The sequence below is a fragment of the Hibiscus syriacus genome, unplaced genomic scaffold, assembly GCF_006381635.1.
Source record: "Hibiscus syriacus cultivar Baekdansim isolate YM2019G1 unplaced genomic scaffold, ASM638163v2 tig00117048_pilon, whole genome shotgun sequence".
In the NCBI taxonomy this organism is placed as follows: domain Eukaryota; kingdom Viridiplantae; phylum Streptophyta; class Magnoliopsida; order Malvales; family Malvaceae; genus Hibiscus; species Hibiscus syriacus.
Window position 1 is genome coordinate 1,956,359 of NW_024063538.1, and position 17,296 is coordinate 1,973,654.

The 17,296-nt window shown below is 32.6% G+C and overlaps 1 pseudogene; it reads left to right on the forward strand.

Moving 5' to 3' along the window:
• Positions 1–1,265: 1,265 nt before the first annotated feature.
• LOC120197457 lies at positions 1,266–17,043 on the forward strand (annotated as a pseudogene).
• Positions 17,044–17,296: the final 253 nt, after the last annotated feature.

Consider the following 17,296-nt stretch of genomic DNA (forward strand, 5'->3'; position numbering starts at 1 on the left):
ATCGTGAAAGAAGACTACAACCTCTGTTTTGAAAATCGGACTGGATCGGTTGGTTCAACCGGTTTAACCAAGAATCGTTGCTTAGTTCGGTTTAATCTAAACCGGTTGAACCGTTAATAGTGAACCGGCCAGAACCGCTGAACCGTTCAAACCGGACCGGAAAAAACCAGGAAAAACCGGGATTTTTGTTTTTTTTTTTTTAAAAAAAATTAAACCAAACAACGTCGTTTGTTAAACGAGCCAAGTCGAACTCGAGTATTGCTGAACTCGACTCGAACTTAAAAACTTTAAAAGTAAGCTCAACTCAACTCAAATTCACAAGCTAAAAATTATCAAGTTCAACTCAAACTCGAAATATAATATTGAAAATTGAACTCAAAAAGGCTTGAACTAAAAAAAAATTAGAAGCTCGATTGAAGCCTAAAATTCGAGTTTGATTGAAGTGAAAGAATAGTTCACTCAATGCTCACCAAAAGGCTCCATGATTTTGAATGCCAAATTACCTCTATTATTTATAGAAGTCAGTTGTGATGCGCTTTTATGTTTCTTAGCAATGTGAGATTGTTTTGTTCTCATATTTTTATTCTTTAGACTTTTGGGATGCTCTTCTATGTTTCTTAGCCATGTGAGATTGTTTTTAAAAAAAAATTAAACTAAACAATATTATTTTGTTATGATTTTTTTAATCCCAAATTTATTTTTTAATTATAGTTATATAATTATATTTATTATTTAATATGTTTTACCTTAAATATTATGTTGTAGTTAATTTGAATCATTTTGTTTCACTTGATTTTATGGTTTTTAACTTATATATGTTATGACTTGCTTTGAATATGACTTGTGATATAAAAAATTATTTTTTATTAAATATTTTGGTATTTTTATTTAATTTTTTAAATAATTATGACGTCATCCGGTTCTTTCGACCGGTCGAACCAATTCGATCGATTGAACTAATAAACCGATAATATAACCGATTCGCTAACCGGTCCGATTTTGAAAACCATGACTAGAACTTACACGTTTCAACATGGGCAAGGCTCGGTCAAATTTCCTAGCTAAGCAAAGTAGCTATCTTTTAATTCGAAATTCTTTTTGAAAATTTGAAAATAAACACTGTTTCAAAGTGCTTCGAAATGATCATTTCACAATAGTTTAATGCCACGCAAGCATACAAATTAAATATAATAAAAAGAACAATTTTTTTGGGGTAAACAATAAAAAGAACAATTTTCTCTCTTTCTATATGCTCATAGCAGAAAAGGCCTAAAAATATCTCCCACGGAAAACGAGAGAGCGTTCAGATTCCTTCGCCGGAAAAAATCTCATAGGCGTTTCTCCGGCGAGGCGTTTCGACGTAGGTTCCATTTAGCATGAAAAATCATCGTCGTTATCGAAAAGTTGCGACGGTGAAGAATGATTATAAGAAAACCGATCGAGTTGACTCGGGCGTAGATGATAAGATGAAGAAGCAGACATTTAAGAGGAAATTGTTGAGGTACGAAGAGTTACCGGGCTATTTGCAAGACAACGAGTTCATTCTGGATTATTATCGATCCGAATGGCCATTGAAGGAAACTATGTTAAGCGTTTTCTTATGGCACAACGAAACGCTCAACATCTGGACGTACGAGATTCCGTCACAATTTCAAAATTTTCTGTGGATTCATTCTTTTTTTTTCTTTTCAAATTTCTATTATTTTCGTAGGCATTTGGGAGGATTTCTAATATTCGTTGGATTAACGGTGTTGAGTTCCATGGAGAATTTCGGAGATGGAGGTGTGATCACTAGTTTCTCCAGGTGAGGATCTGTTTGTCATTTTCGTATTCTTGTCTCGAGTTTTCTGGATTTTAACATGAAAAGGAAAAGAAAGAATCTAAACTTTTGCGCGGGGATTTTCCAGAGCTCAAGTATCAGGACCGTTGATGATGATGATGAATGATGTTAACGCCTCTGATAATAAGCATAGCATCTTCCAGGTCAGTTCTTTATCATTTTCTCTTATTTAGCTTTCTTTTTTGCGTATTTTGGAAATTGTTGTTTATTATTTTTTTTGAGACGTGGAAATTGTTGTTTATAAACAAACATATTAAGAATAAACCAAAATAAATATGTAAATTAAAAGGATAAAAAAAGATTAGGAGTGTACTGAAGGAGAAAGTGGCAGCAAGTTTTGTCGAGTTGCGTTTGGTTTACAATATAGCCTGGAATTGATAGCTTTGTGGGTCACACCATGTGATTATGTTTATTTTCACAGTACATAATTTACCAGTCCGAGAAAAAATGTTTTTTTTTCTTTTTAAAGTTTTTATTTCTTGTGATTTAACTTTTCAAGTTAAAAAATTGCATATGGTGAGTAATATTTATGTCGACTTTAAAGTTTTAATTAATTTTTTATTAAATACTTTTTTAAAAATTTATGGTGTACTTCTATTTCTTATAAAATTTTATAATTAGCATGAATCAACTTACTTTAGTGGTTAAAATAATTATTATTATTCTTAAAAGTTACGAGTTCAAACAACAATGACTGTAGTTTGATTTAACGTATTTAAAACATATATTATTTTATAATCACGTTAGATACTATTTTATAATTGTCTTTAATAAAAAATTCTAATTAAACTATAAATTTTAAAAAATAACTAACGGTTGTATTTAATTTTGAAAAATATCACATTATAATAACTAATAATTTATCGCACTGTTTTATTAGTGTTAAACTTTATAACATAGATTAAATAAATATAGAATTCTATTATATTGTATTATACACTTTACAAAAATTAAACTTTATGAGGTGATAAATATTATTTTAAAAATAATAAATTAAAAATCGAATGATTTTTTATGGTTTGTTATTTTTTAAATAAAAATATTTCATTTATTCAGTAAATCAATATTATGATTTTAAGGTAAATATCAAAATTTGAACTAATATAATTTTGCATAACATAAGTATTTGGACTTTAACCACTTTACCAATTAATGAATCTCTTTTAGACGAAATTATTAAATATAAGATTGAATAATTATTTTAAATATAAAATATTAAAACATATTACCCTATTTTATTATTTTATACTTCAACTTGATTTTATGTAATTATTTGATAACTAAAAGTATTATAAATTAAAATAAAATTTAAACTTTATAAAAAATATATCATTTAAACTCACAGAATCAAAGTGAATTCCATTCATATTCTCTAACGACTCATAAAAGAAAAGATCATTGAGAATTATGTCATACGACTTATTGTCTAAAATTTTAAATATATCCTTAGAGTGCGTTTGGTTCAAGGAATGTAAGATTATCAGTGAAAATAAAAGATTACAAGAGAATAAAATTACTGAGAATGTTGTATTTTGTGTTTGGTTGGTTTAGTAGGAATGTAAGATTATCGTATTTGGCTAAAGGAATAAAAGATTATTAGAATGTATATTTGACCAAATTGTCCTTATTATATATTTGTTTTTTTTTAACAAGTTGAAAAATATTTATATATTTTCTTTAAAAAATTTAAATTCATAAAATTTATATATTTTTTTTTACAAAATAAAAAATATAAACAGGTTTAATGAAAGAGTAAAATTTTATTTTAACCTCTGAACTTCATATAAAATTTTAATTATAGACTTTTTTTGTAAATATAAAATAGTTTAATGATAAATTTATAATTTAACCTTCGTAAAAAAAAATTTATTCAATGATAGAATAATTATATTTTTAAAGGAATTTTTTAAGGGCATTTTAGTCCAAAACACCGGTAATCCAACAATACCTAAGGAAAGGGAGGTAATGACATTCCCGGTAATATACCTCAAAAAATCCACTATTGATAATATAAGATTACCGGGAATGACATTCCCGGCCAACCAAACAGGAGAATGTGGATTCCATTCCCATGAGAATCTCACATTCCCCTAATCAAACACACCCTTAGGAGTTTCATAGTGAATTTCTTACAACTTCACTCAATCACAGAGGTGGGAACACAGTTAAGACTAGTGGGTCATGCCCCCAAAATTTGAAAAATTATAATTTTGACCCTTAAATTTTTTAAATTTTTTTAATTTAATCCCACAAAATTTGTAGAAATTCAGATTAATTTTTTAATATTTTTAATGTTCTTAATTAAATACCTCCCATAATTTTTTAAAATTCTCAATTAAGACTCAAAATTTCAAAAATTTTAGTTAGATTCCAATTTTATTTTATTTTTTTTTGAGAAAAATGTAAATTTTAGTTAGACTCCAATTTTTTAAATTTTAAGTTGCACCCCCAAAATCTATCACCAAATTCCCCATTGCTCAATCAATATAGTTTTTCGCGTAAATGAAAAGAGGCAATTTATATTTGTTAATGATTCAGCTCCATACGTATGAATTATTCTCATTAAATTGCAAAGAATACGTACTTTTAAGGAACGATGGGAACTTGTAGACACTATATAAATACTATACGTTGAGTTCATGATATTGTGGGAGGCTTCTAAGATAGGTGTCATTGAAGTCACTTATGCCAATTTGGCATCCGATTTTTACACACGTAGAGGCACATGAGAGAAGGTTATGGCGTGTTATATGGCTTTAGGTCTCTTCCATTTAGAGAGAGATCGAAGGACCATCTTGAATTGTCAATATATGACTACTTTAACCTGTTTATAATTCTTATGATGATACTTACTCCAAAGATCCTCAGGGTTAACTGTCCATGTGGTAGGAAATCTAGTGACGTGTTTATCTTGCCTCTTTTTGAGCTAATACCTTTGTTGGGTTGGATTTTAGAGTATACTAGAATTTAAAAACGAGGTTGCATGAGTTTTTTTTTTCTTTCTAATTGATTCTTTTTAGCGAGAGAAAGATTCACTGCAACAATGTTGATGTACGAGTAAAGTGGCGGTTTATTATGTTTTAGACGATATAAAATGAGATAGTTAAGTCAATTATGTGTAATTCATTCTTTCTGATGTGGACAAAATGTCACTTGTCGACTATTTTATAGAAGTATGAGGTTGGATTTATTCCCTCTTCTTTGTCTTCATGAGGTGTGTTATTATATATATCGAGTATTTGATGATCACATGGTTGTCTCGTAGTTAGATACTTGGGATAAATATAGAACTATGTAAGTTAGATTTAAATAATTTTCAACATAGTATATTTATCTTATGACTCATAGTGTAGATCCTTTAGATCAAATGAACTATTTTTTATTGGATTTCGTGAATAATTTTAAGATAGAATCCTTTCAGAACCAGTAATGTGATAGAGGATATAATAATATTACTTTTTTTTAAAACATATAACTTTAATTAGTCTTAAAATTTACCATATTGATACAAAAATTAAAGGATTGATTCCACTGGTGTAGGAAATGAAACATATGGGTTTGAGTGTATTATTGGTATCAAATTTTATACGACTTTTTGAAATATTCCTGAAATTTGTTATTCCTTGAGGTTTTGGATTCGAACACCAGAAATGTTAGGAGTATTAGAGTTTAATGTCAAATGGTGAAGAATTATATATAAACTAATATTGCCTTGTATTTATTCCAAATTAATAAAAAATAAACTACTAATTATTAAAAAAACCTACTAACCATCTCTAAAAAAATATATATCTTTAACTTTCATTAAAATTACCAAAATACAAATACTCTATAAAATTTATTTTTAATTACTATTTTATTAAAGTATATATATTTCAGTTCTAATAGTATATTGTTATTTATTTTTATTTTTATACTATTTTTAATTACTACAAATATAATTTATATAAAGTATTATAAGGATGAGCTTTTATTATTTATGGTCATGATTTTATGTTTATTTAGATGATTTATAATTTAATGTAATTCAAAAATCACTTTGTAAATTAATTTAAATATATTAAAGGAGGATAACTTGAATAGAATATAAGAATATATATATATATATTGTTTTGGATAACAATGAAATTATAATGAAGATATAATTCAGGAGAAATGTAAGTGTAAGTGTGTAACTCAATATTTATTAGACTTTTAAGGTATAGGTATAACACTCTAAACCGGTATGATACATAGTCGATCGTTTAAAATGCCATATGGAACCACCTGATTGGCTAACCAAAAATATTCTTTACTTGCTCAATTATAACAAATATTTGTAAATACTCATAAGGAAATTATGAATGCGCTCCAGCTCTGGGGGTAAAGCTAAACGGTAGGCTACCGATTTGATTCTTTCAAGCACCTCATAGGGACCAACAAAACAAGAGGTCAAACTTTCCTTTACGCCCAAACTGAAGTACTTTCTTCCACGGAGACACCTTAAGAAAAACTGTCGTCCACAGCAAGAACAATCTCCTTTCGTTTTAGGTCCATATAAGATTTCTGCATATCCAATGCATCTTTTCGCCTATTATGAATTATTCTGAGATTTTCTTCGGTTTCTCTGATCAGATCTGGTCACACTATCTTCCCATCACTAAGCTCGGTCCAACAAAGAGGAATTTGACACTTGAGCATATAGATCTTCGTACCGGGCCATCTAAATACTTGACTGATAACTACTATTCAACGCGAATTCAACCAAAGGTAGATGATCCTCCCAACTACCCTCAAAGTCATTAACGACGCACCTGAGCATGTCTTCAAGAACTTGAATAATGCGCTATGGCTTATGATTTGTCTGAGGGTGAAACATAGTGCTAAAATGGAGTTTAGTGCCTAAGGAATCGTAGAGAGTTTTCTAAAATCGTGAAATGAACTTGGGGTCTCTGTCTGAGATGATCGAAATTAGGATTCCATGCAATCTTACTATCTCTTGGATGTAGAGCTACACTAACCTCTCTAAGGTAAAGTTTATCCTGTCTGGTAAGAAGTGAGCGGACTTGGTCAATCGATTTACTATCACCTAAGCATCGTCATGCTTGCGTCTCGTCATTGGTAGCCCAGTCATGAAATCCATAGTTACTCTATCCCACTTCCATTGCGATATCTGAATTAGTTGAAGTAACCTTGAGGGAACCCGATGTTCTGCCTTAACTTGTTGGCTCACTAGACATTTCGCCATAAACTTTGACACTTCTCTTTTCTTTCCTAGAAAATAATACAACGGTCAAAGTTCTTGGAACATCTTATTACTCTCTAGGTGAACTGAAAATGGACTACGATGGGTTTCGTGAAGGATCTTGTTACACAACTGCTCGTCCTCAGGTATATATAATCTTCTCCTAAAGAACAACATGTTACCACCACGTAACTCGAACCCTGGGGCATCGCTTCGGTGGATTTGTTCCACGTGATCTCTTAAACAACTGTCTGCGCTTTGCAATCTTTTAACCTCACTCACCATCTCTGGTTCTACTCAGAGCTTGGCTAACAATCCCCCAACACTAGATATACTCAGACACATTAATAAAGCACTCAGCTCTAACATCGATTTTCAACTCAGTGCATCTGTTACTACGTTTGCTTTCCTTGGGTTCTAGTCGATAACACAGTCATAGTATTTTAACAACTTTACCCATCTATGCTGCCTTAAGTTTAATTCCTTTTGAGTAAGTAGATCATGGGTGGGGTAATTCCATTCATGAGGCTTAAGCTGACGGGATGCATAGGCTACCACATTTCATTTTTACATCAACACGCATTCCAGGTCATTTAATGAATCATCGCTAAACACGGTGAACTCTTTTATTGACTCAGGCTAGGTTAAGACTGGAAATTGAGTTAAAAGGGTTTTCAGCTGTTCAAAACTACAATATTGTTTCTCACCCCACACAAAAGATAATCCTTTATGAATCGACTATAATAACATGTAAGACCTAAGAAAATACACATATTTGTTATGCTCTTGGGCAGCTCCCACTCAAGTACTACACGAATCTTTTGAGGGTCGACTCTAATACCATCAGTTGCCATAACATGCCCAAAAAATGAAACCTCAAACAACCAAAACTCGCACTTCCCAAACTTGGTAAAAAGTTATCGTTCTCGAAGAGTTTGAAAAAATATGAGGAGGTACCGGTCATCCTCATCATCTGATCGCGAATATTTTAACATGTCATCACTGAAAACCACCACGAACTGGTCCAAGTACGGTGGAAGACTCGATTCATGAGGTTCATGAATACTATCGGGCATTGGTGATTCAAAACGACATTACAAGGAACTCATAATGATCATATCTTGTCCTAAACACTATTTTTGTTATGTTAGTTTCTTTAACCTTTAACTGGTAATACCCGAACCTGAAGTCTATTTTTGAGAAAACACACGTTCCTTTAAGCTGGTCGAAGAGGTCATTGATTTTGGAAGGAGATGGTTGTTCTTGATGGCTAGCTTTTTTAGTTGACGGTAATCGATACACAACCTCGTTGATCTGTCATTCTTTTTAACGAAAAGATTCGACGTTCACCAAGGAAAAATACTTGGCAAGATAAATCTTTTCTCTAGCAACTCTTGGATTTGTTATTTTAGCTCTTTTAGTTCCATTGATGCCTTGTGATAGAGAGCGATTGACACCGGAATGGACCCTAACATTACTTCTATACCAAATTCTAGCTTTTATTTTGGTGATAGCCACGGTAACTCCTCCGGAAACACATCTAGAAAGTATCTGATGGTTTTGATATCCTCTATCCTCGGGACTACGACTCTAATGTCGATTATATGGGCCAAGAAGGCTTCACAACCCTGATCTAACATCCTTTACGCATTAAGGGCTAACACAACCCTTGCACCCTTGGGCTTCTCACTAAATATGACGATCTTAGTCACATCCTCCTTTTTGAGTTTAAGCCTTAAAAGCTTACACTATAAACTCGCATTGTGTTTTGATAACCAGTCCATACCCAAAATAAATCAAACTCTCTGAAAGGCAACACCATAAGATCAACCGAAAATGTCTCACCTTGAATTTTGGCAGGGCATGTATGATGAACTTTGTGTAACACCCCCAACCCGTACCCAACCCGGATACGAGTCCGAGGTGTCACACTGACTTTTCAAACTTTGACTCATGAAAAAAACTCGAGAAAATTTAAAACTTTCATTAAAGTCACAGCGGTTTATTTAACTCAATCAATTAGTACATGCCAACTATATTCAATATACAGAATCCATCTAATTCAAGACATCTTTTCTGATCTGATCTTCGGTAAGAAGTAACTAACCTGTCTTACTCATCTTCACTTTTCTTCTAGCTTTTCGGAACCTACGTGTGTAAGTCGATGACTTAGTAAGGCATAAAAACATATAATTCTTACTAATGCATTCATAATCTATACTTACTATATCATACACAATCATACATTCTGTCATGCAACCACTATCCACTTGTACACACACACCATTCACATATTCTTATCTTATATAAATTGCACCAAAGTGCCACGTAGAATTGCACCGTAGTGCCGCGTAGAAATACACCGAAGTGCCATATAAGATTGTCCCTAAGGACCACATATCATTCCTTAAGAATCATATACATATGCCAAGGATCAAGTATGTGTCTCAAAAGACCTCATACATATTCCAAGGAATACATATATGTCCCTAAGGACCGTGTAGACCCTCGATTCTTGGCATGCCAACTATACCCCTAGCTCTCAAGACACATAACATGGGCATCTTCTTTTATACTTATCATTTCACATAACTCATAGTTCACTTTCACATATCACGTAGCTTATATAACGTTTCGTGTCATTTTACATTTCTTGACACCTTGCTTACATTCTATTATTATGACTTCTCATAATTACATATACACATAATCTTATAGTTCATTCACATAGCTCATCATAAATTTTCATAAGATCACACCCATTCATGTAGTTCATTTCCATATAATTCATCTATACCTATTTTGTTTCTCATATAATTGTATAGTCTTATAATATTTCATACTACCTCATACATCACATCACCTAGATACATACTCAAATACTCATAGTTATATAGCATTTAAATTATTCATATTCACATCATTCATGGTCATATAGCTTCCATCACAAAGTCACTTATTTTATCTCTTATTCTCATGTATTCATATTTATCATATAACACATAACATATGTCATATTTGTAAACATGTATTTTATATTCTATGTGCATATCATCACTTTATATCCAAATCTCCTAAGTGATATATTATTCTCAGTTTCTTTTATAGTTCAGTCTTATCTAGTTTTCCTTCATTCTCCATAAATCTTATAACTCTAATGCACAATTTCCCATAATTGATCATATCATTACTTACTTGTCTCATCTATGTTTCTATTATTTATATAACCTTTACACATATTTACCTAATTCAATTTCACATACTTATCACATATGCAAGTATTCTAATAAATTATCATCAAAAGCTCCTATAACATCTTCCTATAGCTTCATAGATCTTTACCATATAATTGATCTCACATATCCCTATAACCAGTTCTATCAATATCTCCTAATATACATATATCTATTAATCTCATATTGTTCTATAGGTCAATGTTATTTAACTTATCTCACATTTTATTTAATCCCTTAAGTTAATTCCAACAATTCCCTTATATCTAAATCAGGTTACTTTCTCTTGTTCACATAAGTCGTGGTTACTTTACATAATTTGTGATCCTATAACTTATATCCCATGTTCATATAGCTCATATAACAATTTTCCTATAATACATAAATCATTGTCATATAACACATATCATATAAATTCATACCACATGACATATAATACGAACAAAACATATTCACACAATATCAAACATAATCATACTTCTACTCCTACAATCATATTGGAAACAAACTTGTCGCAAGTCCAATTTCCATATACAATACGTATATTATAATAATACGCACTCACCTGGCCTCACTAGTCAATACCAATCTCTTATCTTTTCCTTGATCGATCTTACTTGCCAAATATTCCGGAATTGTTTTACGCTTAAAATCTACATAAATGTACATTTTAAGGCAATTATTAGATACCTACACCTTGTAATTGGATATTAGCAACTTAAACGAATCTATTAAACCAATATTCACAACTTTCCTTTAGAGGGGGAATCGGTTCCCTACTGTGGGGGGAAACGGTTCCCCTATGACATTCTGGAATTTCTGGTTCGGTTGAAGGGGTATCGATTCCCCTTGAATGGGTACCAATTCCCATTGAATGGGTACCGACTCCCATTGAATGGGTACCGATTCCCCTAGCCCAGAAATCATGTTTTGAGCTCAAAAATCACTTCATTTTCAGCTCCACACTTCCTATTTCACTTCCTTTAATATTCTTAACTCATATATACATACTTAAACTAATTTATACCCATTTATTTCATCTTAAACCTCAAAATTCTATTCTCCATATAGAAATCAATAATCACACCAAATTTTTCATGTTACTCAAACTTAATTCTAACACTTCTAGCTTCTCATTCTCATAGATGACAAGTCAAATTCATCCTCTAAATTCATTTAAACATTCTTATTCAAAATTTCACTTAAAAACTCCAATCTTTGATCCATATTATCTTTTTCATCTTATAGTTTTAAGATAACTTAAGCTTTCCTTAAGCTTAAGTATCATCTTATGATTAAAAACCCAAGTTTAATTTCAACTAAAAACCAACTAATAAGAAATCTCACCTTTGCTCTTGGCTTCCACACGTGAAGAAGAAAGGAGAAGAAGAGAACTCTGGAAACTGGAACCTTGCTCCCTTCATTTCCACGTGTTATATCCTATATAAAGGAGGAAGAAAAAAATCTTTCTTGTGAAATTACTATTATACCCTTCATCTAATCCAATAAGGAATTATTCATATCTAAATCATTGAACTTTCAACTATATTACTTTTATCCCCAAATTCTGAAATTTTACCATTTAATCACTAACCCGGTATTGAGGATGTTACACTTTGTCCACTAGAACATCTAACCCTAAAGGGATGGTCACTCAAACTCTTATCTCTAAATTCCCAATTGGGATATTTCTTTCTTGAACTAGGTTATAACAAATATAGGAATGGATGGATCATGGGTTGACTAGTGCGGTAACTGGAGGAAAAAATATGGTAAAGGTACCTGAGATTACATCAACGGCGTCGTAATCCTCCTAAGCTTTGATCGCATACTGTCGAATGAAAACTCTGGTGAATCCCTAGCTCTATTAAATGACTAAGAAGATCCTAATGGCCATACCGCTCCATTATTATGACCATAAGTAGCCTATGCCTCAACAATTTTCCTTCCTAAAACCCTCTATACAACTTTCACATAATGAACTAACTCGACGAATACTCTCGACGGGTCGACAGCCAGATGGGTCAGGATGTCTAGACAGAGACCCTCCATGAACCTCCTGCAGTAATGATACTCAGATGACACTAGCTCAAGTGTGTACCAACTCAATCGGAGGAACTCTACCTCATATTCGAATACGGATATGTCCCCTAGGTTAATTGCATAAATTGATCCCTCAACGCATCCATATGAGCCTCTCTATGTACTTTTGACAAAACTTTTCCAAAAATCAATATCATGAAGGTCGCTTAGGCTCCAAAGACATCTCGACTATCTCTCACTAGTCTATCGCATCACTCTTCAGTATGGAGATAGTGCACTCTAGTATACCTTCAGGGGCAAGGTGTAACTGACGAAGAGTCCTAAGGGTCTCTCTCAACCACTGACCAATTGCTACAAGATCGTTGTCTCCTATGCCGAAGAAATATATAGTTCGGTACCTCCGGAGCCTCTCAACTAGGGATTCTTGTAATGCTACGATCGACGGGGCTAGAGGAGGCGGTTGGGTAGGTAAGGTAGTTGGAGTCCTAGGTAGAGCATTAGCTATACGCTTAAGGGTTGCTCTCAAATCTTTAAAGTCTCTTCGACCCCCATATCCCTAGACTCTTCGAAATCTGTATGATGGACAAAATCATCACCTAAATCTCCATCAATGGAAGCCTACTCTCGTGCCTACCCTCTTGACTGTGGCATGGGCTCTCATCCATATCTCAACTCTGAAATTTTAAACAATACGGGGAGTTACTATCACATTTTCAGAAGAAAAAATCTTATTTACAATTCTAGAGGCATGTATAATCATAAACTTTTATTGACTTTGACCACGGGCTCTAAGAACATCTAAACCTAATGCTTTGACATCACTAAATGTAATACCCTAAACTAGTACGACACACAATCGACCACTTATAATGCCACAAGGAATCACCAGAGTGGTTAACCAAAAATTTTCTTTACTTGCTCAGTTATAACAAATGTTTGTAAACACTCATAAGGAAAAAAACAACAACATTTATATAAAACGATTTGCATCAGGAGCTCCCAAAAACATAATAGTTCATTTTATATAGACCATCGTTTAAAACGAGTTATAACTCGAATATACGAAATAATGTATACAAATATACATGTCCTCTAAAGAAGAACTTGAGACATACTTTGTTATAAAATCTCGTTCTGGATCTAGGTTGAACAAAAGCTCTTCAATAACTCCACCTATAAATCTTCGTAAGGAAACAAATTCCAAACGCTGAGCTAACTAGCCTCGTTTCATACTAACAACTAATTATACTAAAAGTGTTCATTTCATGCTTAAGCTAACTGATAAAAATGCAATAGTGAGTATACTTGTATACACACTCTATACTCTTTGGTAGAAATCATAGTGCGACTGAGTGATTTTGTATCTCATAGCAATACACCCCTCTAGTCTACGAGGATGAGACCCAAAATCTCTACATTGGACACAACACCCTCGACTAACTTACCCCTTGCGAGTGTCAGACCTTGTGCCCTAGTTAGTCAATTTAAAGTGCTTTGTGCACTATCTAAGGATATGCAGACTAATTATATACTTCGTCACCGCTATCTTTACTAAAGGAACTCGGGTGTCCTGATCTTTTCCTGAGCATCAATCAAGCTAGTTTCATGTCACTCTAATTGATATCGTTTCTAAGTATGATTAATCATTATTAATATTTCCACTTGAAACCTTATTGAAAGTAATTATAGAGTTCTTGGGAAACCTCATAGTCATCTTAAAATTTCTTTAAAATAATGCTCGAAAATGTACGCTGGTATTGATATTGGTCATTCGATATCAAAATTGTCCTTTAGTATCGACATCCCCTTGGGTATCGATACAATTTTAGGTTCGATGTTTTGAAAATATGCCCGGTATCGATACTCTTATGGGGAGTATCGATACTTCTACCCTGGGTATCGATACTCTCATGAGTACTGATACTAATTTGGCTGTTTTCAAATTTTTCCAGTATCGATACTGGACCCTGAGTATCAATACTTCTTTAATGAGTATCGATATTACTTTTAAACTTAACATTTCAGCTGGTTTGAAGAACAGTATCGTAAAGCTCTTTCAGTATCGATACACTTGCTTGAGATGTCCCTATTTGGGCACTCAAATTTGCCCACGTTACTACTTCGAGGTTCTCATTGTCATTAGTTTCTTATGTGATTAATAAGGGTCATAAATAAGGCTTTAAAACATATTAAAAACATAAAATCATGAATCTACCAGGAAATGCTCATTTAGCTTTGAACTCAACTCATATGCTATCTTACATCTCTAATGACTCACTAAAGGTATGAAGGAGTTGTGAGTGTGTTACATGATTTCCCTTTCCCCTAAGCCTCTCCCAATCAACTAAGAGTCATTTTTTCTTTCCCCTTTGCTATGGAACTCTCTCCTCCTCTTTCACTAAATAAGCTAGAAAATTACTAACTCAACTAGTGTTGTATACAATTTAAATACACTTATAACTTAAATCTACCAAAAATGAGTTAGAATCCATAAAACGAAAAGGGTTTTAAGCTTTCAAACCAACAATGGGAAAAATTGCACCTTTAGACCCTCTACTTCCATTTTATGACAGACCTAACATCTTTAAAACTTCTCTTGGGCCCAACTCAAGCCCATTGCTACTAAACTTGATCCAAACTATTCTAATAGGTCATTTGGGCTCAAATTATGGGTCTCGGGTTGACTCAAACTACTAACCCGGCATTCTGGGCGTTACAATAGGGGTGCTCAATTTTCAATTTTATTCGAATAAACCGATTAAATCGAATTAGTTCAATTAATTTTGTCGATCATCAAATTAGTTTGATCGGGGAACAATTATTTTTCAATATTTGGTTAACGATTAATTTGGTTTGAAATCGATTATTAATCAAATTAACCAAAATTATTAATTAAGTATACTATATATATTAAATATATATTTTAAGCTCAAACCCATTAAGAATTAAGACCCAATTATTTTTTAACCACGCTAATTAAATTTTAACCTAAAAAAAATACTTCTATTGTATTCAAATTAATCTAATTAAATATAAAAAAATTCGCTTAACCGACCAAAATAATCAAATTTTATTCGATTCGGTTAATATTTCAAAAAAAACAAAGAAAAAGATTCGGTTCAATTAATGGTTAAAGAAAAAAGTTCGATTAATTTAGTTAATGAAAATTCGGTTCAGTTGATGGCCGAAGTAACCTTTTGAACACCCCTAATGAGGTGTGTGTGGTTTGTTAATGATTAAGAAATTTTTTTAACAAATATTATATCGTAATCAATAATCACCTCAAATTATTAAAAATCTATTCAATTATAAACTTTTTATAATTATTAATTATGATTTATTTTTTACCTTAAAAAATATTTTATATTTATATTTAAATTATTTCAAACAAAAATCTGATTAATTAAAATAAAAATAAACGTGCACGTAGAATCTAGTTGATTTAAATGAAAAGAAAGGATATTGAAAAAGATAGTACTAGATATGGTTGCTAAGTGAAGAGTATAGCATTTGAAGTTTTATATGTTGCTGTTGACGTTATCTCATCCTATGTTATTCAAATTTAGTAGGTGTGGAATGCGGATATTTAATCATATTTTATAGTAAATGAATAAAAATATTTGTTATTATTTTAAGGGTGTTTGTAGAATTATCTTGTTTTACTAATTATACATCAAATGATAATGTTATACTGTTTATGTATTTGTTTATAGATAATTAGTTGATGTATTAAATACTGTAAAATCAATCTTTCGTTCAATCTGCTTTCCCCACTTCAGTTTAGATAGGAGCAGTAGATCATGGGTTGGAACTGCAGTGCACATACGGTTTTAAAAGAGAATATATATTTTTTGTAATCATATGACCGTAGGGAACTGTAGTGCACGTATGGTTTTGAAATTGATGTTTCCTTTTGCAGGATTCACACTTGAGACACATTTCTCAGCCACCTCTCTTTGATTTGAAGAAAGAAGATGGCTATAACGCTATACCCAAAATGGCCTTGGTTTATTTTCTTGTCCGTGCAATGGCTGCTTGGTCTGCAGCTCGGTTTCACACCTCTTCGCTTGCCACTCAAGACGCTATAACCTCTTCTTCTGGCGCCTAGATTACGCCGGCATCTCACTCATGATAGTCTGCTCCTTCTTCGCTCCCATCTACTACGCCTTCTTCTGCCATCCACATTCATGCTTCTTCTACCTCGCATCCATATCGGTGCTTGGAGCCCTCGCCATCATCACTTTGTTGGCACCGGCTCTTTCGGCACCCCGTTACAGAAACTTCCGAGCTTGTTTGTTTCTTGCAATGGGGTTTTCAGGGGTGATCCCTGCAGCACATGCGGTTTCCTTGCACTGGGGACATCCGCATATATTTGTAGCACTTGGATACGAGGTCGTGATGGCGGTTCTATATGCCACGGGTGCCGCTTTTTACACCAGCAGGATACCGGAGCGATGGAAGCCCGGCGCATTCGATATTGCAGGGCACAGCCATCAGATCTTTCATGTGTTTGTCGTCCTCGCCGCACTTGCTCATAGTGTTGCCATCCTTGTGATCATGGATTTTCGTCGGGAATCTGCAACCTGTGCATATTAGTACTTTACTGTTAGGTAAACAATGTTTTGATGACAAGGGGAAATCCTTAATTCTCCTTGTTTTTGACTTAAATTGTATCACATCCAACATTTTTCTTCTTAAACTTGCAACGGTGACGATCAGTAAAAAAAATCCTAACGTTTGATTAAATAATTATTTGGTTTTTTTTGAGGTTTTTTTTGAGGTTTTTCTCTCCAACATTTTATTTTAGATTAAAAAAACCTCTAACATATGTGATTTGACTAAATAGTAACTTTTAACCATTTTTTTTAGAAATTGACTCCTAACATATTATTTTAAGACAAAAATGTTCATATTTTTTTAATATGTATTGTTTGTTGATTAATGGCTTTCATCTAA